The 23,012-nt window shown below is 44.5% G+C and overlaps 1 protein-coding gene and 1 long non-coding RNA gene across 2 annotated transcripts in view; one reads left to right on the top strand and one right to left on the bottom strand.

The window, feature by feature from the left end:
• LOC135400514 (uncharacterized) overlaps positions 1-23,012 on the top strand; it is a 374,312-nt gene that overhangs the window by 305,125 nt on the left and 46,175 nt on the right. The gene's annotated exons all lie outside the window — the stretch shown is intronic.
• Positions 15,158-15,545, bottom strand: LOC135399630 (uncharacterized). The gene is made up of 2 exons (XR_010424368.1): positions 15,461-15,545; positions 15,158-15,402 (listed from the first exon to the last, which is right to left on the bottom strand). It is a non-coding gene; the product is annotated as an uncharacterized LOC135399630 (long non-coding RNA).

Here is a 23,012-nt window from a genome sequence, read left to right as displayed (position 1 = left end):
TAAGTGTCACAGAAATGGCGTACGCCCCCCGTTTTCAACAAATCAGGGCAGATAACGATATCATTCGAGATAATGGTTGGCTAGGAGCGTGCTATGCGGTGAAGTTCATTTTTAAGAGTGTGGGAAACACAAAACGCTGCAGCGGCACGGCATGCCGTGATAGCAAGAAAGAAAAAAAAAGAAAGAAAGAGGAAAAAGAAATAATGCTTACCCAGCTTTCCGCCGAAGAACCTTGCTTTTTCTATCAGCATTGCATCACTCACAGGAACGGCACGGTTTCGAATGTATGTGAACCATGTCAAAAGTGCTTCTTCCAAACTGGCTTCTCTTCCGGAGCGCTCTCGTAACGTAGTGTCGTTTTCCTTTCCAGCTCCCAACCATTTTTCTGAGTCCTTTAAGATGTCTCCCAGTGTGGACCTTGGAATGTCCAGCCCAAGCGTCGTCTTTACCCACTCTTGCATATCAGCAAGCTTCATGGAAGAACAGTCCCTTTTCTTCTTGCATATCGCTGCTTTACTTGCACCGCAGATCCCTATCCGTCTTCTCTTCGGCTGGCATGTCGTTCCCGTGGTGGCAGGCATCGCAGGCATGGCTGGCACCCACGCAGTGCAGTTGTGTGGCCACCTCGGTGTCACACAACAGAGTGATCAGTGAATAGTACAATGCACGTAATGGTGACACAGATGACTCATGAGGGAAGCTGGACTGCGCTTAACCATTCAGGTAAGACGTTCACCTCTTGTCCGCCGGATAATAGAAGGTGACTCATCTGTATTTCCCACTGCCGTTCCCGGATAATTCCGTCCGATGCCGGAAGCTAAAGCCCGGTTAAACGAAGGCGAAATACATGGAGTCCATTCCGTCCCCGTGTTTTTCTGCCGAATAGCGCGGGATCCGGATAATTGGATGTCGGATAAACGCGGGTCGACTGTATATGTACCGATCTGTACCCATACCCCTGACGCTTGTTAGTGCATAATACACTATATGTCATCCTGCCACTTTGCGACCATACATGTTAATGCCAATATCATGATGATAATTTGCGGACGTGATGTTACATGATGATGCGCTACTGTACATGTTCTTTTCGACATTATATGCGTACTTTAATTATTTCAATAACTGCAGCTGCGCAAGTATGCAAAATGTTACTTGGAAGAGCGCTCGTCTGCCTCCCTGGATATCAGTGAGTTGTGTTATATCTAACAAGGTACCTGAAACGCTGGGAAAACAACAGCCAAGATAAAGTTCAAACATTACTCCTTCAGTTAAGTTGGAAGACGTCGCTCATTATAACACGTTTTGTGGATACATTTCACAGGAAATCAAGTAAAGACATCGTTAACATACCGACGGCGGAAGGAATCAGTCACACGTAATAGAATAGATGCTACATGATGACGCGCTACTGTACATATTGTTTTTGACAGTATATGCTTTCTTTAATTATTCCAAAAACTGCAGCTACGCAAGTAAGCAAAACGTTACTTGGAAGAGCGCTCGTCTGCTCCCTGGATGTCAGTGAGTTGTGTTATATCTGACAAGGTACCTGCTAAGAAGGTAACAAGGTACGCTAGGACAACAAAAGCCAAGATAAAGTTCAAACATTACTCCTTCAGTTAAGTTGGAAGACGTCGCTCATTATAACACGTTTTGCGGATACATTTCACAGGAAATCAAGTAATGAGATCGTTAACACACCGACGGCGGAAGGAATGAGTCACACGTAATAGAATAGATGCTACATGATGATGCGCTACTGTACATATTGTTTTTGACAGTATATGCTTTCTTTAATTATTCCAAAAACTGCAGCTACGCAAGTAAGCAAAACGTTACTTGGAAGAGCGCTCGTCTGCTCCCTGGATGTCAGTGAGTTGTGTTATATCTGACAAGGTACCTGCTAAGAAGGTAACAAGGTACGCTAGGACAACAAAAGCCAAGATAAAGTTCAAACATTACTCCTTCAGTTAAGTTGGAAGACGTCGCTCATTATAACACGTTTTGCGGATACATTTCACAGGAAATCAAGTAATGAGATCGTTAACACACCGACGGCGGAAGGAATGAGTCACACGTAATAGAATAGATGCTACATGATGATGCGCTACTGTACATATTGTTTTTGACAGTATATGTTTTCTTTAATTATTCCAAAAACTGCAGCTACGCAAGTAAGCAAAAGGTTACTTGGGAGAGCGCTCGTCTGCCTCCCTGGATATCAGTGAGTTGTGTTATATCTAACAAGGTACCTGAAACGCTGGGAAAACAACAGCCAAGATAAAGTTCAAACATTACTCCTTCAGTTAAGTTGGAAGACGTCGCTCATTATAACACGTTTTGTGGATACATTTCACAGGAAATCAAGTAAAGACATCGTTAACATACCGACGGCGGAAGGAATCAGTCACACGTAATAGAATAGATGCTACATGATGACGCGCTACTGTACATATTGTTTTTGACAGTATATGCTTTCTTTAATTATTCCAAAAACTGCAGCTACGCAAGTAAGCAAAACGTTACTTGGAAGAGCGCTCGTCTGCTCCCTGGATGTCAGTGAGTTGTGTTATATCTGACAAGGTACCTGCTAAGAAGGTAACAAGGTACGCTAGGACAACAAAAGCCAAGATAAAGTTCAAACATTACTCCTTCAGTTAAGTTGGAAGACGTCGCTCATTATAACACGTTTTGCGGATACATTTCACAGGAAATCAAGTAATGAGATCGTTAACACACCGACGGCGGAAGGAATGAGTCACACGTAATAGAATAGATGCTACATGATGATGCGCTACTGTACATATTGTTTTTGACAGTATATGTTTTCTTTAATTATTCCAAAAACTGCAGCTACGCAAGTAAGCAAAAGGTTACTTGGGAGAGCGCTCGTCTGCCTCCCTGGATATCAGTGAGTTGTGTTATATCTAACAAGGTACCTGAAACGCTGGGAAAACAACAGCCAAGATAAAGTTCAAACATTACTCCTTCAGTTAAGTTGGAAGACGTCGCTCATTATAACACGTTTTGTGGATACATTTCACAGGAAATCAAGTAAAGACATCGTTAACATACCGACGGCGGAAGGAATCAGTCACACGTAATAGAATAGATGCTACATGATGACGCGCTACTGTACATATTGTTTTTGACAGTATATGCTTTCTTTAATTATTCCAAAAACTGCAGCTACGCAAGTAAGCAAAACGTTACTTGGAAGAGCGCTCGTCTGCTCCCTGGATGTCAGTGAGTTGTGTTATATCTGACAAGGTACCTGCTAAGAAGGTAACAAGGTACGCTAGGACAACAAAAGCCAAGATAAAGTTCAAACATTACTCCTTCAGTTAAGTTGGAAGACGTCGCTCATTATAACACGTTTTGCGGATACATTTCACAGGAAATCAAGTAATGAGATCGTTAACACACCGACGGCGGAAGGAATGAGTCACACGTAATAGAATAGATGCTACATGATGATGCGCTACTGTACATATTGTTTTTGACAGTATATGTTTTCTTTAATTATTCCAAAAACTGCAGCTACGCAAGTAAGCAAAAGGTTACTTGGGAGAGCGCTCGTCTGCCTCCCTGGATGTCAGTGAGTTGTGTTATATCTGACAAGGTACATGGTAAGAAGGTAACAAGGTACGCTAGGACGACAATAGCCAAAATAAGGTTGAAATATTACTCCTTCAGTTAAGCTGGAAGACGTCGCTCATTATAACACGTTTTGCGGATACATTTCACAGGAAATCAAGTAATGAGATCGTTAACACACCGACGGCGGAATGAATGAGTCACACGTAATAGAATAGATGCTACATGATGATGCGCTACTGTACATATTGTTTTTGACAGTATATGTTTTTTTAATTATTCCAAAAACTGCAGCTACGCAAGTAAGCGGAAGGTTACTTGGAAGAGCGCTCGTCTGCCTCCCTGGATGTCAGTTAGTCGTGTTATATCTGACAACGTACCTGGTAAGAAGGTAACAAGGTACGCTAGGACAACAATAGCCAAGATAAAGTTCAAATATTACTCCTGCTTTATTATCACAAAAAGCGGGCACGACATGTACTGCAAGAGGAGGATGTGTCCCCGCTTTCATTTGTTTTCCTTTCTTGATGATTAGACGATATAAGATCTCGTATGACACGAGTGTGCATAAAGCCCAAGTGTCCAGAACCCCCAAATACTCATAAGACCCGAAAAACAATTGGGCCTTTTGAGCATTTGGGACAAATGACCGGGGCAGATAAGGTGTCCAGAAGGCCCTAATGCCCAGAATGCCCAAATGGTCATATCGCCCGAAAACCAGAAATTGTATTTGTTCATGTGTGTTCTCACGTGTGTGTGTGGCGCTGGGGGTGTATGCGTGTGCGTTGCAGAGTTTATTGCGTCAAATAAATCTTCCCTTAACAAAAAAAAAAAAAACAGAAAGGAAGACTAAGAGTGACCTAGATATTTGCTTTGCTCACATGTGCTGATGCCCGCATTGTGCGAGATACCTGTATGTTAGATTTGGAGTTCCGATAACAATTAAGTCCTGAATACATGTTCGTGTCCGAAAAATTCAGATTTTTTCGCAAGGTCCCAAATTCTACAAAATTCATTGGCATTGCTGTTTATTCGCATTTTGCGCCAGGCCACAAACCATTTACCTTAGCCATAACTTTCTAGTTTACATTAATTTTTGGACGGAGCTGTTTGATTTACCGAGATAAGTTATTTTTTCTGTAAAAATAAAGCGCGTGAATTCAAGTTCAGTGAATGTATTTACAAGGTGTGGCACTGAATGCATAGAATGAGGAACTCGGCAGGTGATCAGTGAGGAGGATACGCCGCTGCTGTGGACGAGAACGCAGTCAGATTGACAATTGCGCACGGGACTCGTTCCTGGTCACTTCCTAAACTAACCCTATTTAGCGCCATTTGGGTAATTGAGGTTCTCAAATTTCTTCCTCTCCGCTTGAGACAGAGGAAGAAAACTGAGGACTTGCCTCGTTTCGAAAAGGGCATAGCGGCGCCCACTACGAGGTGTTTGTTCTTCTATGTGAGTCCAAATAGATCAGTTACAGAATCAATTTGAGGGTGTCCGGCCATTGGTGGAATGCCATTTGGTCGAAAGGCCCCGAAAAAATGTCCCTGGAAAAATTTGGTGACGGAACAAATGGTCTCGCAAAAAATGGTCCCGACGGGTTAGAGCGAAAAAGAAAAAAACGGTCCCACGCGTAGGCATGCTTTGTGGCGATCGAACCCCCTCCCGATATCGTACCTTTGGTAGCGCATTTGGGAGAGGGACATGAGGAGTAAACCCTTCTCTCCTATGCAAATTTCCTCCTGAACCCCTCCACAAATATTTTTTCTGGCTACGCTACCGCCGTGCCCGACTTGGTTACCTTCGCAGAAAAAGCGCTACTTAGTGTGTGTCATAGCAGTATTCAAGAGAACGTTGAAAAGCAATTAATGTGCAATCAGTAAAAATATTGGGCACGGAGCGTACCAATCTGGACCAAGCAAAATACTGAACGCTGTAAGGATTCATATTTATTTGTACTTTACTTTTTGTCACTTTTTTTTTGTTATTTGCTTGGAAATTTTTTCTTCATTTCAGTACATTTATTAATATTTTTAGTTCAGCTGCCATTTTCTCCTCTGTCGCATTCCGCACTTATTTAATATTGGACATACGAGCAAAGAAAATATCTCGGTCACCCCTAGTCTTCCCTCCTAGTTTTCGAGCCATATGATCATTTGGGCCCTATGATATTTTGACCTTCTTAGCATTTCGGCCTTCTGAACACCTCACCCTGTACTGCTCATCCGACCCAAATGCTCAAAAGGCCCAATTTTTTTTTGTCTTATTAGCATTTGGGCCTTATGCACACACGGGCCATATGAGATGATACCAGACGGTCGGCACCAGCATCACGGTCAAGCCGGGGGAAAGAAAGGTAGAACGAAATACGGAAACACGTCCTCCTCTCGCCGTACTTTCGGTACGCGCTTTTTTGCAGCAATCAAGTAGGCCCGGCTAAGGCAGCACTCTTACCTATTTTTTTAATATTTTTGTTGCTATATTGTGCATAATTTTTGTTGACTCAACGGTTATCGTTTGACAATTTTCAAAGTTTGATTCAAAAAATAAATTTCCCTCATTTAACAATCGTCCTAAGCCTTCCTAAATTACGACAAAAGTTTCTAGAAGGTAATGAAGGAGAGTCCCACAATCCTCCGGCGAGTACGTGACAAGCTATATTTTTTATCACTTCATGATAAACACACCATGAGTACTCCCACTATCATTGCAATACTGCATATATAAACTGTATGACGCTGCATGCAGCTGCACTTGCAATAAAGCAGGAAAAATTAATCTCTCGTTCATCAGAGGCTTGCTGTGCCTTCCTTGCGTGCTAGTGGCTCCGTAAATACTCCTGCCTCAATCACTGTAGCATCTCTATTATTGTTTCGCATATTTCTTTCACGTTTTTAACGGTATGCACAAAATCTGCAAACGGCTAGCTCATTTAAGCCAAGGCATGCGACCGCGTTAGTAGTACTGTGAGCTGGATATGTAGACCGGTAGAGAGTTAGCGCCCTTAGCAACGACCAGCTGCATGATCTAGTTTACCCGTGCCATCATCTAACCCTTCACGTACCCCGGATGGTCCCACGAGCGAGCCAGCGCTTTCCGCGACCCATCACATTTCTCATGACAGACTTTATTATTATGTAAATTTCATCTAGAGAATTGGCATACACAGTTGTGCAAGTGAAAATATGTTATTAACGTTAATTATATGTGAGCAACACAGATAGGTGTAAGGAACAATACTTATGTCACATTATTCAAAGCTTTCAATCAATACAGATATATCTATGAACCAAGTCATAGAAAGCAGTCAATAAACACCGCTAATTTGATGCTATGCTAACGGCGAGGCGCTATACTAATGAACGAAGGAAAACAATATCAAAAAGTCAATTCGATAAATACTGACAGACAGCACTCATATCTTACACACACCACAAATATTGTAATACCTGCAGATGCAGTCAAAACCATTGCTATAAAATTGATAGTTTCAATCACCCCGAGCGACTCATCCCACATAGATAGGATACATTATTTATCCGTGAACTTCATGGAAAGGACAGGTATTACAGTTCGATGTTCTATAGCAATGTATCAACCAGAGTTCGAGGTAACTCGTTACTGTAATTAAGTTCATTTTTTTGGTAACTTGTAACTTAACTCGGTACTTTTGCGCCGTTTTAACTTTCAGAGGAACTCGTTCCTTTTTCAGGTAACTTTGCCAAAGTAACTTAAGTTAAGTTCCAAGTTACTTTTAACTCGCTTTTCACTCACGTACACATATTTTCTTGCTTTCTCTCCAGTTCCTTCATGGCATTTTTTGCCATAAAACGTAAAATATTCAATCAATGACAGTATTTTATTGAGGAAGTAAGAACCGCTGCCATTGAAATAAAGCTGAACCATTGTGCGCCCACGGGGAGTAAGATGCAAAGCGTTCGAATATGCCTCTACCAGAGAAACATCATCATGACATGGGTAGAGAGACTGAAACCGAAACAAATCGGAAGGAGAGGGCTGGGTTCCACGAACGGGCACTTGTTCGCTGCCTCCCACTGAAAGAAAAGCAGGACCGAGGGTCGCGTCCCTTTCAGTGACCATATCGTAATCTCCTCAAGACCATGACTTTCGGGCGCGGCCTTGTTCACCTCTAGCTTCGAGCGTAGTTCAATTCTACCAAATTTGTGGCGCTGTCGAACACTATGACGTCATTTGTTTACAAACAGGGAGAGGTCTATTGTTGGACATAAACGAAAACGTGTCTCAGCGCGTTGCACTCCTCCGCAGGCAACTCAAGATCTAACTCAACTGCTCACGCGCGCTGCACTTGCGTAATACTATTTTGTGTCTGAAGTAACTTGGAAGTAACTCGTTCTTTTTTTTAAGTAACTCAGTAACTGCGAGTTTCATTTCAGGCTGAAGAGCATCGTTATTAACTCATTTACATTTTGCACACGGTAACTTAACTTGTAACGAGTTCTTTTTGACGAGTAACTTCTCAATCTATGGTATCAACACTATCTTAGTATCTGACTAATAAAATCACAACTAGCGATAATTATTCTATACCAGAGGAACCGACCACTCTTCCGTGAAAATCCACCCTTGTACACATGGCAAACCATCACCCTGATAGACTTTATTATTGAAGAGGTTAGAACAGACATTATCCTTATTCAACTATCATGTGACGGACATGTGTAGCTACTAACACACACCACTACATACCACTATCAGTATCACAATCAGTGATAAATGAGAGTCAAAAATAGAGGGATCAGTCATAGTCATAGAACCCAGCGAAGTGAAGACACCATCGCACCTGAGCCGACTTCTTTCACGAGTTTTCGGCCTGGGCTGACTTTACTCGCGATTTTTCCGCAGTAACAGCTGCGCAGTGGGCGGTTTACATGCAAGTATAGACATGCAAAGGATAGTTATACACAAAAGGCATACCCAAAAGCACAGATAGAAATATATTCATTAATGCCAATGGTCCTGGGAATTGTAATGCCAATCAGTGAATCTGCTTGGAAATCAAGAGTATGAAAGTGGGTTGCATGATTTTGGCGCGTACTCTGCACACGTACAGCCGACAACCCAGTATATTATGCTAAACGGGCTTCGGGACGCAGCCCCAATGTTTCATTGCACACAATTTTGTTTTTGTGGTTTCGTTATCCGGATTTGTCTTTTGTTTCTGAGTACGACGCTCAAAATAGTTTTCTGTCAGGAACAGCCCAACAGGTTTAGTACAGAATAGGAAACAAAGTGACGACTGTGATGGTCCACAGGTATGGTCGGTGACTGTATTTGACACGTCAATGAAGTCACTGCAAGAGACACGACTCACATAAAAGAAAATACCTGTAGAACGATTCGGCCTCACGTAGAGTGTGCTCTCACGCCTGGACATTTATACACTTCGTGGCAATGGAATCGGTATATAGACACTTCGAAGTGCCGAAACCGTTGTCCGACCTCACCTTTCGAGGGCCGTCGAGTTTTTGATACACTCCGGTTCTGAAATGGGATCACAGATCACTACGACGATCCCAAAGGAACTGCGCATGGGTGCGCGCGTTTCTTCCAGGTTTAGCATAGAGCGTGACTCACATGATACTCACGTTGTTCGGCCCACGTCGTATAGACGATATCAAACCAAACCAACGATGCTTCAAGCCGAGAAAGCCCTTTGGTATCAGAGCTCAGAGGGAAAGCAGGCCCGCGTACTGCCGAACTAGCGGATGGTTGAAGCCGACTGTGAGCGGTTGAATGCAGAACCCAGTGCAGTGCTGCGTGGATGGGAAGCGGACTGGAGAGACGTGTCGGCCGTTTTACCAATGACGGCTGCCCATGGGCGTTCCCAGGATTTTTGCAGGGGAGGAGGGAAAAGTGCCAGGGGAGGCAAGCGTGCTATCGCCTACCACCTCTTATTCTAGAGGCGGACATTGCGGACTGTGCGGGTGCTCAGAGGTTCTTATTATGACATCTGCAAATAACTATTACGATTTATGTCTAAAGTAGAAAGTAAAAAATGGGCATGTATGTGCACTGGTGCGACCAGTTGTTCCAGGACGCTTGACGTATGAAAGCACTGAATGATTTAGAAGATTATTTCAGCACGTGTGTCCTTGAGGTAGCTCGCCAGTGCACACAGCGCAGCGAAAATCCACAAGACAAGGCCTATTGCATTACCTGTTGCAAAAGGTAGCCACCATGTTTACACATTCAGCTGGGAGATTCAGTGATACATGAACAGCGACCCATCGATAATCAAAAAAGGAATGCTCACAAATATGCACTAAAAACTCTGCAGAAGTATGCATGCAACTATGCACCTCAAAATATGCATTAAAAATTGTTAATGTAAGTATTGTTTTTCGTCGTTTTTGGTATGAAGGTATACAACAATGAAGGCATGCACCACAGACAGACGTCTGCTTTTTGCACCATACCACAGTGCATATTGAATAATAATATAATTGGGAGTAAATTTACGCGCATCGTAAGTTAGCCCATTTGTGTGAAGAGATGCTGCACGTACAGCATGGTAGGGCTACTGATAATTTCGACCACCCGGGGTACTTTAGACGTGCCAAAGCAATCTTTAACACACCGGTGCTGGAAGCAATGTTTATCGCTCCCACATTGCTACCATTCTCCGTCAGGATTGAACCCGCGACCATGAGCTCAGCAAGTGAACACGTTACCAACAGAGCAACTGAGGCCGGCAGTGCAGATTGAAATGCGCAATTAGGCCCTTGATCATCCCAAATTTCTGACAACACCATCGACTAGCACTACCACGGCACGCTCTCCCTGGAAGCCACCGCCATTACTCGACTCATCACAACGACATCACGACCGCTGCTCGCCTCTCGATCAACACGCCGACCGCTCCCGTCCCGCTTCCGTCCACGCTTCCGATCCGCTGCCGACCCGACCGACCGACCCGCAACGACCCACCGACCCGCACCACTCGACCCGACCGACCACGCAACGACCCGACCGCTCGCTGATCATCTCATCGGCCCACCGACCATCGATTCAGGGCTTCTAGGGACCGCTATCCACGGCCTCCGGCACACTCACGACCCACCGCTTCATTTCATGCATCTCGACGCTCATCCCCTGCCGGCCGCGACACCAGAGCAACGTGCTCGCCTGCCGGTTTCGGCAGTCGCGGCAGCTGACGCCACGGCACGCATCAGCCGGCGTCTCGGCAATCCTCACGGCTACGCAGCCTCACTTCCTGGGACCCTACGAGCTCTCGCTCCCGTGTAGGGTGCCTGAATGCGCGCGCTCTCCTCCTTCGTCGTCGTTGACAGGGTGGAGACTTCCTAGTGACCGCCGAACGCCATTTTCGCTCACTGACTGCCGCTGTTTGTGTAGGAGCGAGGCGGGACTTCGTCATTGGAAGCTTTTGGCAGAAGTTTTTTTTTGTTTTTGGCAGAAAATGGTTGAAGAAAAGTGGGAAAAAGCTTAGAAAGGCGAAATTTTCTATCAGAACACATAGCTGCAAGCGGCGCTTGTGAGTGAACATGGCGGCACCTCCGCCGTTGTCCCCACCCTGTCAACGACGACGAAGGAGGAGAGCGCGCGCATTCAGGCACCCTACTCCCGTGCCGGTTGCAGCACCCCAGGCCACGACTCCAACGCCAGACCACGACTTCGACGACGTCAACGTTCATCTCTGGCAAACCTCATCTCGGCCGCTCCCGCCCCACTCATCGACCTCTGGCTGCAACGTGTGCTGTGCCGCCCGTGGACATGTCCAGCAGTGCGCGTCATCCACGGTCACTCTTGTTCTCTCCCTCCGGTATAGACGTGATTCTTCGATCTTTCTTATCGCCGTTCCGCGTCTGAGGAGGGAGCACTGTAGCGGGCCGTGGACAACGATGAAGATGGCCACGCGCCTGGGGTACCTGCCTCAGTTCCACCGGCGCGGCCATGGAGATAGGCCACCGTCATCGCCTCTCCGTGGCATACCATCACCGTCGGTCGGGACTCATGTAGAGGAACTCCACCTCCTCTACATTCCTAACAGTATACAGAAAGCAAAGAAGCAGAGTACGGCCCACCAGACTGAGACGCCATGCTGCTTACACCAGTGCATCTAGAAATACAGCAAGACATACACACACGCACACGCACACATCCACACACACGCGCGCGCGCACACACACAAAGGCAATTGGAGCTGATGGGAATATCCCAAAATACGCGCTGTGCGAGTATTTTCCGTATATGCCGTAACGTACGAAACATTCATTTGTACGCACCATAGAATCCACTAATCGGCCCCGAACCATGACCAAACATGCTTCTATCGTAGATATACGACACTATATCGAGAGAGAGGGAGAGAAAACAAAGATGCATTTGCCTGAAAATCCGCCGTTTCACTGCTAGATATTTGCAATGCACCCCCAGTTCAAACATCCCAGTTTAAAAGTCCCAGTTGAAACAGCAGCAGGTCGAAACCTCTCGACTGGGAAAAGAAAAAAGAAAGGAAATCTCAACGCACGCAGAAAAACAGGGGCGAAGTCACCATACTCCCTTGCACCCTCTATTGGCACATGCCTCCTTCCCATCATGGGATCCCGGTCATTCCCCGATTAAGCCGGCGTTCACACGGGGCAACTTTTCCCAGCAACTCGAAGCAACTCAAACCAACGTCTTTCGAGCAATTTCGAGTCCGCGTTCACACGTAGCAACTCGGTAGCTTCACCCACAAGCAACCTTATGGCGACCGGAGAATGTGGGTTCGAATTGAATTGGTGGAATATTTTCTTTAGTTGCTGTTTATCAAATTTCAGTCAGTTTTATTGCCCCAATAGATCATTATTACCTTCCAGAAATGGCAACTGATATGTTTCCGCGAAGTTCGTAAAAAAAGAAAAAGTTATTTCTCAGCTGCACCTGCAGGATTTGAACCAATGAATCCACGAACGAAATCCACAACGCCATCGCGAGTCACGTGGCAATGCTCCCCTCGCTGATTGGCCAGTGCACGAGCAACTTCTCAAGTTTTCGGTCGGCGAGCGATTCGCAGCAACTCTGAGCAACTCGAGTTGCTGGAGGTTGCCGGCTGACAGCAACTCCAAAGTTGCTCATAGTTGCTGGAAAAAGTTGCCCCGTGTAAACGCTGCCTAACCGACTACCGAACACCGACGAGCAGTTTCATCACCCCTCCCGCCTCTCTCCACACAACCGCCACCTTCCACATACATAGCAGAAGACGGAAATATGCCAGCTCTATGAGCAGCCGTGCAGCGCCAAGAAACTTTATACCATAAAGCCACCGGATGCCAAGGCCAAGACCTGCCATGCCTTTTCTAATGTAACAATATCAGCAGTCGATCGGCGCGTTGCGCAACAACCCGCAAACTAGGAGGACAGCGGCATACCAGCTGCCACGCCACTCGGCAATCCTCACCCTACGCACCTGGTATTTGCATTCACGCTTTCAGTGCAACCCTATCGCCACTCCGCCCCGTCAAGGCTCGCTCCGGGAAGTGGACGGGCGCCCCGCCAAGCCCCGCCCACCATTGCGACAGCACAAACACAACACCTGTTTAATTTACGAACGTCACTGTAAACGGCCGCCACCCGAAAGATGACATCTGCCCAGTAGCCGGGACGCACGGTCACCGAAGCCCCGAAGCCAAGTCGTCGCCGAAGCGCAAGCATGCGCAGCATACAAGGCCCTCAGTCTCATAACCGGTCCCTGCAGATCAGATTCAAAGTCCATCATACACAACGAAGTTGAACTCAGAACGAGTTCTGAAGTTGAATTCTGACCTATGATATGATGGGCTGTGATGTTGAATAATGAGTAATGATGTTATGGGCTATGATGTCAAATGATAAGTACTGATGTGATGGGCTGTGATGTCGAATGATGGGTAATGATGCGATGGGCTGTGATGTTGAACGACGGGCTATGATGTGATGGGCTGTGATGTTGAATGATGGGTAGTGATATGATGAGTTGTGATGTTGATGTTTAATTATGGGTAATGATGGTGATGAGCTATGATGTTGATGTTGAATGAAGGGTAATGATGTGATGAGCTGTGATGTTGATGTTGAATGATGGGTTATGATTAGATGAGCTGTGATGGTGGTTTTGAGTGATCGGTTATGATGTGATGGGCTGTGATGGTGATGTCGAATGATTGGTTATGATGCGATGGGCTGTGATGGTGATGTGATCCCAGTAAATCAGATATGTCTCGGAAACGTCCACACGATATCCCACTTGGGATTTTCGGATATCCCAGGGACTAGGCTGAATAGCCCGTTGACGTCTCTGGGACAGACAGAGGACCCGTATTTCTTCCACATTTGCTGATCCAGGGAAGGTTCCAGGATTGTCTCTCAGGGATATTTCGGACATATAGAGGACATATACAGGACGTATTATTATTATTGTATTTCGTTGCTTTTTTGCAATTTTTACTTATTCTACGGGGAATACAACCCTGCAACAGAGAACATCATATCAACGAACTCGTTTATTGGATGCACACCAAGTACAAAGATGTTTTGTGCACAAATATATACATAAATAGACTGGTAAATAACGATAGGGTGATACAGGTAAGAGGCGATGCTGTTGGCACATTCGGTAAATAAAACATCAAAATCCTGAGAGGAGTATTGTCATCTGACTAGTATTGCTGTACCGACAGCTTAAGTGCTTAACCAAGTACACTGATGTTACATACACCGTAAGGATGCTGTTTCTATTGTACAATATACTATATTAAAACACATATTGATAATTAACAATATAGGGTGCCACTGATAAGACGCGATGATGCTAGCGCATTCGATAAATAAAACACCAAAATCCTGAGATGAGTATTCTTGTATGACTAGTACTGCTGTCACAACAGCTGTAAGTGCAGTTAATGTTTTCTGTGTGAATAGTGACACACATGCACGTAGAGCAAATTTGCAGCTGGCATGACTGATAATGTAACGTAATATGTTTCGACACTTCACATGATTTCCCCAGAATCCAGTTGTTGGGTGTGGCGGACAAGAGAAATTCGAAAAGGTGAAGCATAAGCGTAATGGAAAAAACAAGCTGTCTGACGGTGTCCATCCTTCATCAGGTGAACAATTCTTCAAACAGTTGGTATGCATATGTATCATTCCTAACATGAACGTATGAGAGATCAAATTAATTCGTAATGCAAGTGAGGCACACTCAACATCAGGATTAAATAACAGAGTTCCAGCAACGAAGTTCCTTCTTATTTCATTCTGATGTGTCGCCTCCCTTGCATCACGAATTTGTTCCTTCCCTCTTATGTTTATATTAAGAATGATATACATGCCAACTGTTTCCAAAATTGCACACCTGATGAGTGACAGACTCTGTCCGAAAGCTTGTTTCCCCATCAAAGTTTTGCTTCATCCTTTAGAAATTTTCGTGTTTGCCTCTTTCAGAAAAATACAACAAAAGCTAGCTTAAAGACACTAGCTACAAATCTACATTGACTAGATATCAGATATTAAGTTTAAAACAAGAATCAAAGGTACAAGGTTGAAAGGCTCAATTAGCCATGTGGTTTTACACATGTGGCTCTTGCACGCGAGAGTGCTGTGTTGTCTTTTACATGACAGGTACACGGTAGTTATATCACAGTAGTCACAAAAGTTCCAATCCTCCCCATAACTGTGCGGAAGGTTGCACTGATGATGAAAGAAGGCGTTCCACTACTCGTTGCCCTTTGACCTCATGGCGTGATGTGGACTTTCTCTGGCCATGTAAGCTGTGGGTCCTGTGAAGAGGCATGCTAATATGCAAAGGTTTCCTGGAGAAACAACACAATTACCTACATCAGCCGCTGGTCTTCTGCCTCAGTCTCCTGTCCTTTGCATGTCGTAGCCACCCTTTAATTTCTGACTCAACTTCAAAATTTGTTGCATTGGCCAAAGTCTTGTTAGCGTGAACAGCACCTGCACAGTCAAATTGCACTTAATGATTTAAATTATCAAAAAGCACCTTGTTGCATGACATGACTATGCGCTCTGTGTTTTAACATGTGCAAGCATATCAGAACTGAGAATAAAACTACTCCTAGTTTATAAAAGCAACTAACTTTTGAAATATTACTGTTATTGAGGATCCCCTACAGTGCGGATAACACTGCTACATGCATCTGAAATGAATGGTTATCTGCAAAGCAAGCCTGATTATGCCCAGTAGGACATGGATGTTTGTGTACTCAAAAATTATTTCGACACCCACAAATGGCAGACATGATCTGTATAAAGATGTGGGTGCAAGCAGCTATAGCACTTTTCTCCTGTTTGAGCATAGCAATAAATTAAACTTGATTTAGCTTCATTCACTTACGCATGATGATGCCAGGAAACTTCAATTCCTTGAAGACTGCTTCCCTTTTTTACCTTCCCAGCTGAATTTCTCCGCCACAACATCAGTGAAAAGGTGACACATGATTCTCTTTACTGCCGTTTTTACCGAACTTCCACCAAGGACGGCAAGCTCTCTGTACTGCAAATATATTAGATTCCTCCACATTTTCAGACATTGCTGCATGTACGAATTATGTGGCAAATTTCGGTACTAGTCACATCAAACCGCACAGAGGTTGCTTCACACTTAGACCTCTGCATTTTAATGTGACTAATACCATAATTCAGATTATTGTAGTAGTACTTGACAAGAATCATACACTCAATTCAGTAAATATTTCAATGGCTATATACAGGACAGAGTGAAAGGAAAGCATGCGATGCATGTGTAATACATCCAAATATTGGTCTGCTGGAAAGTAAACATTTCCATGAAACACTTGCAAAGAGTTTCTAAAGAGGTGGGTTGCTCACCAACTGCTCCTCCTTCTGATTTGTTAAGTGGTGTTGAAAGCTTTCCAGAAGGTCTACAGAATGAAATGGCTCAGTCACAACTAGAGGTGCAGCTGGTGACGAGGCCTGGAGTGGGACAAGGCTTGAGATCAAGTCTCCTTGCTGTTGTAGGTTCATGCGGAGAATATTCAGACTTCTCAAAACTTGCCGCTGGAATTCTGAAAATCCTTTACCAATAAGTATAATGCATCCTAATATTGATTTCACATAGAATGGCAAAACCATTTGATGACATCTGCGAGTACCTCCAAAAGGCACTCACCATACTCTGGCAGTGGCTGCTCAAGTGATGAATTTCCTGTCGGTGCTCTCATTCCCCTGGCACGAAAATTAGAATGATTCCCTACAGAAATGAGAAAAGTGAAACCTTCGATACATCGAGATAAAGGCATTGACCGCCTCTGCATGCCAAAGAGACCATGACATCAATCATTACCAACTTCCATGTGAATTTCCGCTTGGGATGCTGAATCATCTGGGCAAGGGAATACCATATGAACAGAGGTAAATTTAGGCACTACAGGGTACAGAACCATCCACCACTACCCAACCATATTACGTTGGCGTACATACCAGGCTCGTTGCAAATAGCCAGCAAGCTTGGTAGAATTGGCTCTGTAATATTTTGAAATCATGCATTCAGAAAAATGTGTGGTGGGCAAATGGCAACATATCTGCAAACAGCAGCAGCTGAGGAGTATATGAAAAAGTGAAGAAAGGCTGGCTGTCATTGTTCAATCTTTCTCACGTTTGAAGCCAAGCCACAGGAGCTGGCTGGTATCATGAGAGAAACCCAGCAAAGAACTTACGGCTCCCCCTGGCAGGTTGGGCGCACGATTCCTGGAATCGAGTAGTGGTGTCGAGACAAGAACCAGTTAAAGCAGACCCAGGGCGACGTGCATCTTGTGAAGAGGCACAAGGTATTTCTTTACTGTAAGAGGGTGCGGGAGAGCAGCTACGCTGGTTGGAACTTAGCAGAGACGCAGCAGGAGAAAATTATAGCAAGATTTTCCTTACAGGACAACATTTAGTGCTCATGAACATCTGCAGTTAGATTTGATTACCTGTGCTACTCCTCCTGGACTGGCATGAGGATGGAGATTTCCCAGAATAACCACCTGTAAAATGTAACAATTTGCATAAAAACTTCTAGAAATGTTCAAACAGCACAAAAGCTCGTTGTGCTTCAACCAATGCTCACAGTAATGGTGCTTTAACAATGTCTTTGGCAACATATCGAATTAACTACGACGTAGCAGTAGCCACCAGGGGATACACATACATTTTGCGAAGCTGTCAGGTACAGCAGGGAATGCGTCATCTTCATCACTGTCAAATGTGCGAGCACGTCGTATTCTCTTAGGTGGCAACTCCTTTGCACCGCTGAAGTCAGAAGTGTACTCAGAGACTGCCAGATTCTCTCGCGCTTTTTCGTAGGTTGCTGTTGAAGTAGAATTGCTACCATGAGGAAGGAACATACAGTTCTCAACAAGAAAACTTACGGAATATTCCTTCCATGTCCACTTTGTAGTTGTCGTAGCTGTGGCCTGGGAGAGATCCCTGTTTGATCATGGCACGAACTTTGTTTATGGGGAGTCTCGGCCACTTGCAAAAACTTCCAGATATCCATGTGCATGGAACCACCTCCACTTCATCATGCTCGACAAAGTGTGCAATGGTATACTGCACCTTAAAAGAAAGCTTAAAATTCTTGAGGTAGAAACAAAGCCTACGGAACACGCAGCTGGTGTAATTCCCCCTGAAAAGGATGTTCCAGTGGCTGGAGGGTTGCGGGCGACTAAACAAAATCAAGGGTGGACGAGTTCTACAGCTGGCTAACCTTTTCAGTGACTTTCATCTTTCATCATCTTTCAAGGGTGGACTGTTTTGATCTTCGCTTAGCCACTACTGTCCAGCCAATGGAATATCACATTTGGGGGAAGTTACACCGGCGGCATGTTCCGTAGGCTTTCTGATCACACGATACGTCTTACAAAGTGTAATTATATTTCGATAACACTGTTCTAATGAGTCAGTTCACCTGAGCTGTTTTCATGACATGCTGAGTTTACATGCAATAAAAAAATCACTTGTTTAGATGAATATCACCAATGATGAGCAGCAATGCAAGCACATGCCCAGCGATGTCTTACTGCAAATGCAGAAGTGCCATTGCAACCAAATTTGTTCCATGTGGCAGACACAAAACCTTCGAGACCTGTGCAAGTGGCCAGACCCTGAGATCTGCCTTTCGAGAGACAACAGAGATTCCAGTTAACGAGGAAGGAAACGGTTTCACGTAGAAATCACGCTCCCGCACAAGTTCATAGCCGATGACACAAGGCTCCTCAGACAGTCTGCACACTGCAAAGTTATGTGCCTCAACTAATGTGCCATTTACTGAACAATATCTGTCAGGGCCCTTCGTCTTTAAGGTGAAGTCATGGGAAGCAAATGTTGCGTACTGGGGCTGCCTACATTGGGAGGGAAGTGGGCCGGAATTGTGAGGATCACAAAAGCCAGTCTTTTTGCCTTTTTTCTCATGCCTCACATCACAAAGCAGATACTCACAGTGCCGGTTATAGAGCTGCGTTAACGTTGCCCCTGGTTTCTTTAGCTGCCTCTTCAGTGCCTTCATATTATTCTCAAACGGGAAGGCACTGAAGGAATCTAAGGGACCACGGTTTCTCACATCATCTGCCAAGTGCAGAAGACCATGCACATTGTATGAAACAAAATGCTCCCCAAAAATGTCAGCAAAGGTTTGAACAAAGTGTGCCAACAAAGCAGCAGCATAGTCTGTCTGTGCATGGCAGAGCTCAGGTTTCATAAGAATGGATATAGCACAGTGTAAAGTGATGACGTTCAGGTATGCTGCCTGTGGGAGCAAGCCATAAAGAATGATCGGACCGGTGTACAGGAGGAAGAGCCGAAACTCTGTCGCCTTCCACCGGTCCACTTCATCCAATCCTCTTGGCTTCCGAGCAAATTCACAAGGAATACTTCCCTTAAGAACCTCTTGTTGTGAAGCTATTTCTGTCACAAAGACCCATGCGCACTGACAGTGGTCCGTTCAACCATAACAAGATCATTTTCCTTACAACTCCAAGACAGACAAGGTGCATGTAATCCAGAGGAGCACTATGCACCATATCGATTGGTAGTTCATCTTCCTTCGTTGCTGTAAGACGAGTTTGCATAGACAGTGTCTTCGTTTGCAGTCAGGCTGTCTCACGCTCATACAATAAATATTTCAATTTATTGCTCATTGTCAATTGTTAATTTGCTGGCATATTTCAACTTTCTGTGCTTCTTCGTGCAGCAATTTACGTTGAATCAGTTGCTTCAACGTGATCTGATGTAGCCTTCGGTCTTGGAACGTAGGTTCCGGCAGAAGGCAACATTGGCTCCTGTGGAAGCCACCCCGAAACATCAGGACACGAAATTCCAGCTGGAAACATGCCGCATGGCCAGCCTTCTTCCAGCCTGCGTCCATTGTGGAACTGGTTCCGGAGCATGCTTTTTCGGGCTGGAGCCACCATGTTTCCACCCAGGGTCGAACCTGTTTCCAGGCTGGATCAATTATGGATCCAGTACAATAATACAGCTGGAGATTCCAGCTCAATCCAGCCTGTTCTTTTTTTTTTTTTTTTGCTAGGGATGAGTTCACTTCATAATGTTAAACTTCAGTTGTGTCATGATGTATGTATCATCAAAACATGGTACACTGCCCTGAGGAATTCACTAGGATATAGCCTTCTCTTAGCAATATTAAATATTTTTGTCTTGTTTTTTCTGAGTACTGTCGATTATTTTTTAGCAAAAAAAAAAAAAGAAAAGGTGATGCAGATTTAACGGGACCAACTAACATATGTGATCGTGCGGAACATTTCTGTACATCATGGTTCTTATATCATGGTCTACGTTTTCGTTTCTATTACGTAGTCACTACATATAGTGGCAGATGCTCTTGAACTGCGTTAAAGAGAAGCACTCCACTGTGTGGTTGGCAGTGACGTCATGTACGACAACAAATAAATAAATGAGTCGTTATAATAAGATGCAACATTTTGCCGCTTGAGCCAGACCCCACCTCAGTCCTGCAGGCACCAGCAATCTCTGACCCAAATACAGTCGAAACTCGTTAATATCACCATGGCCATTCATGCGGATTTTGGTTATTAAGCAAATTGTCATATTAACGAACACCAGGTGTTGAGAGTTGTTTAAGGTAAGGGTATGCCTGAGCTGGTATACAGAACACAAATAGCCTTTCTAAAAGAACGCATTGCACTTTCTTTTCGGGAAACGTCTGTGAAATCTGTTTGCCTAGGGAAATTTTCAACCTACATTTTTTCTAACGACACGATCAATGACGAACACATTTCACGTGTTCTTCTGCTGCTCAAAGAATCGCAGAGCTGCCCTGAGAGCTGCACTTCCTCCTTTGGACTGACCGGGGTGAAGTTGTATGTCTGCTCATCAATGTCCGTGGTCAGTGGTCCACGAGAGTTGTTGGTGGGTACATGACCGCTCCTTATATCTAACGCGTATCCACCTCTTTGTTCCTGCAATCACCTCTGTTCGTTTGCGCTAGGGACAATCAACTGGCCAGGGACTACCTGTACCATGATATATACAGGGTGTCCCAGAAAACGTGTCATTGAATTATAATAAAAAAACTGCGCCACCTAGAATCATGCGGTCAACAGCATTTGTTCTTATTAGGTTTTTGCCACCTCCTAATGTGAATGTCATGTACTCCAAGTTTAATTATGTAAATATTTGCGAACTGAACTCGGAAATTTGCCAAGTAAAGGTCACTTTTTTACCCCGCGAATATGAAGAGCGTACCGAATTCACTCAAATTCATGATAATTCACAGTGATATTCACGAGCTATCCCATCGGAAAAAATAGCTGAATATCATGCTTTTCGGAGCACCGGACCATAGCGCGCGATGACTTTTTGAGCGCAATCGCTCTCAGTGCAACGAAAGGAGGTTCCAAAGCCAGCCCACACAGTGATAGTAGAAAAAGTAACAGTTCCTAAAATTGGGAGAGAGAAAGCATTATCCCAGCGAAAGTCAGACGTGATAAGCCGTGCCTGTTTTATCTCTTTCTGCGATGTCGGGGAGGGCTGGGTTTCCAACCTCCTTTCGTCGGACTGACAAAGATTGCGCTGAAAAATTCATCGTGCGCTATTCAGTGCGACCTCCGTAGAGCATGATGTTCGGCTATTTTTTCCGATGGGATAGCTCCTGAATATCCCTGTCAATTATGATTAATTTGACTAAATTAGACACGGTCATCGCATTGGTGGGGTAAAAAAGTGACCTTTACTAGGCAAATTTCCGACTTAAGCTCGCAAATATTTACATAATTAAACTTACCTTACACGACATTCACATGAGGAGGTGGCAAAAAACCAATAAGAACAAATACCATTGACCGCATGACTCTAGGTGGTGTAGTTCTTTTATAATCCAATGACACGTTTTCTGAGACACCCTGTATATATATATATATATATATAAGTTGAAATAAACGAATGCGGTTGACCACGAAAAATAAAGGTATTCAATAAAGATCAGAAGTGGAGACGGTGCTTCTACAGGACAAGGAATAAAAGGGGAACTTTATTAAAAACTAAGAGGGAGTATTCGACGTTTCGACAGCAGCGCTGTCTTCAACAGGAATGGGATCTTATGGTGACGCAAGTCAATTGCAAAGAATGAGAGGGGAATATGTACAAGGGGAGAGGGCAGCACACGTGCTTTGTCAAACAAAGGTAAAAGGGTACAATGAATCACAGGCAGTCATATTCTTCGCCGGAGGGCAATGATTTCATGGGGTGACCAACCGGGGAGTCTGAAAGAAATACAAAAGAGTGTATGTATTTTGAGAGAATCAGGAATTTAGGTTGCGAACTGTTGAGAGGACGCCGGGGTCCTCGTTTATCTGGCTTTTAAATTTGTAGATCAGGAACGATTCTCTTTGTTCTCTAAGGCGTTGGGATGGAAAACCCGATTGCAGAACGAAAATGGCTATGTCGTTAATTGAGTGGCCGGGTTTACTAAAATGTCGAGACACTGGCAGATTAGGTTTCTTTGATACGTCGGACCTGTGGTTGTTGAATCGGATTCTGAAGGATGTAGCTGTTTGACCGATATATTGGGCCTTGCACTCATTGCATTGAAGGAGATAAAGGACGTTAGAAGAGTTACAGTTAAATGGACCATTAATTTTTGTGCGATAGCTGGAATTTGTGCTTTCTACTCTGGTAGTAGTTTGCATTAATTTACAGATCTGGCATCTGCGTCCGTTGCATGGTTGACAACCGTTATGTTCCGACGGCTTGTTTAACTTGGCGTTCACAAGTCTGTCTTGGATGTTCCTTGCTCGACGATAAGTAACGCGGGGTGGTTCCGGGAACACCTGACTCATACGGTCAGATTGGGTGAGGATTGCATAGTGCCGTTTAAGTATGCGGTTTACGT

The sequence above is a fragment of the Ornithodoros turicata genome, chromosome 7, assembly GCF_037126465.1.
Source record: "Ornithodoros turicata isolate Travis chromosome 7, ASM3712646v1, whole genome shotgun sequence".
Classification (NCBI taxonomy): domain Eukaryota; kingdom Metazoa; phylum Arthropoda; class Arachnida; order Ixodida; family Argasidae; genus Ornithodoros; species Ornithodoros turicata.
Note: the sequence above shows the minus strand (reverse complement) of the source record. Positions and strands in the feature narration are given on the sequence as shown.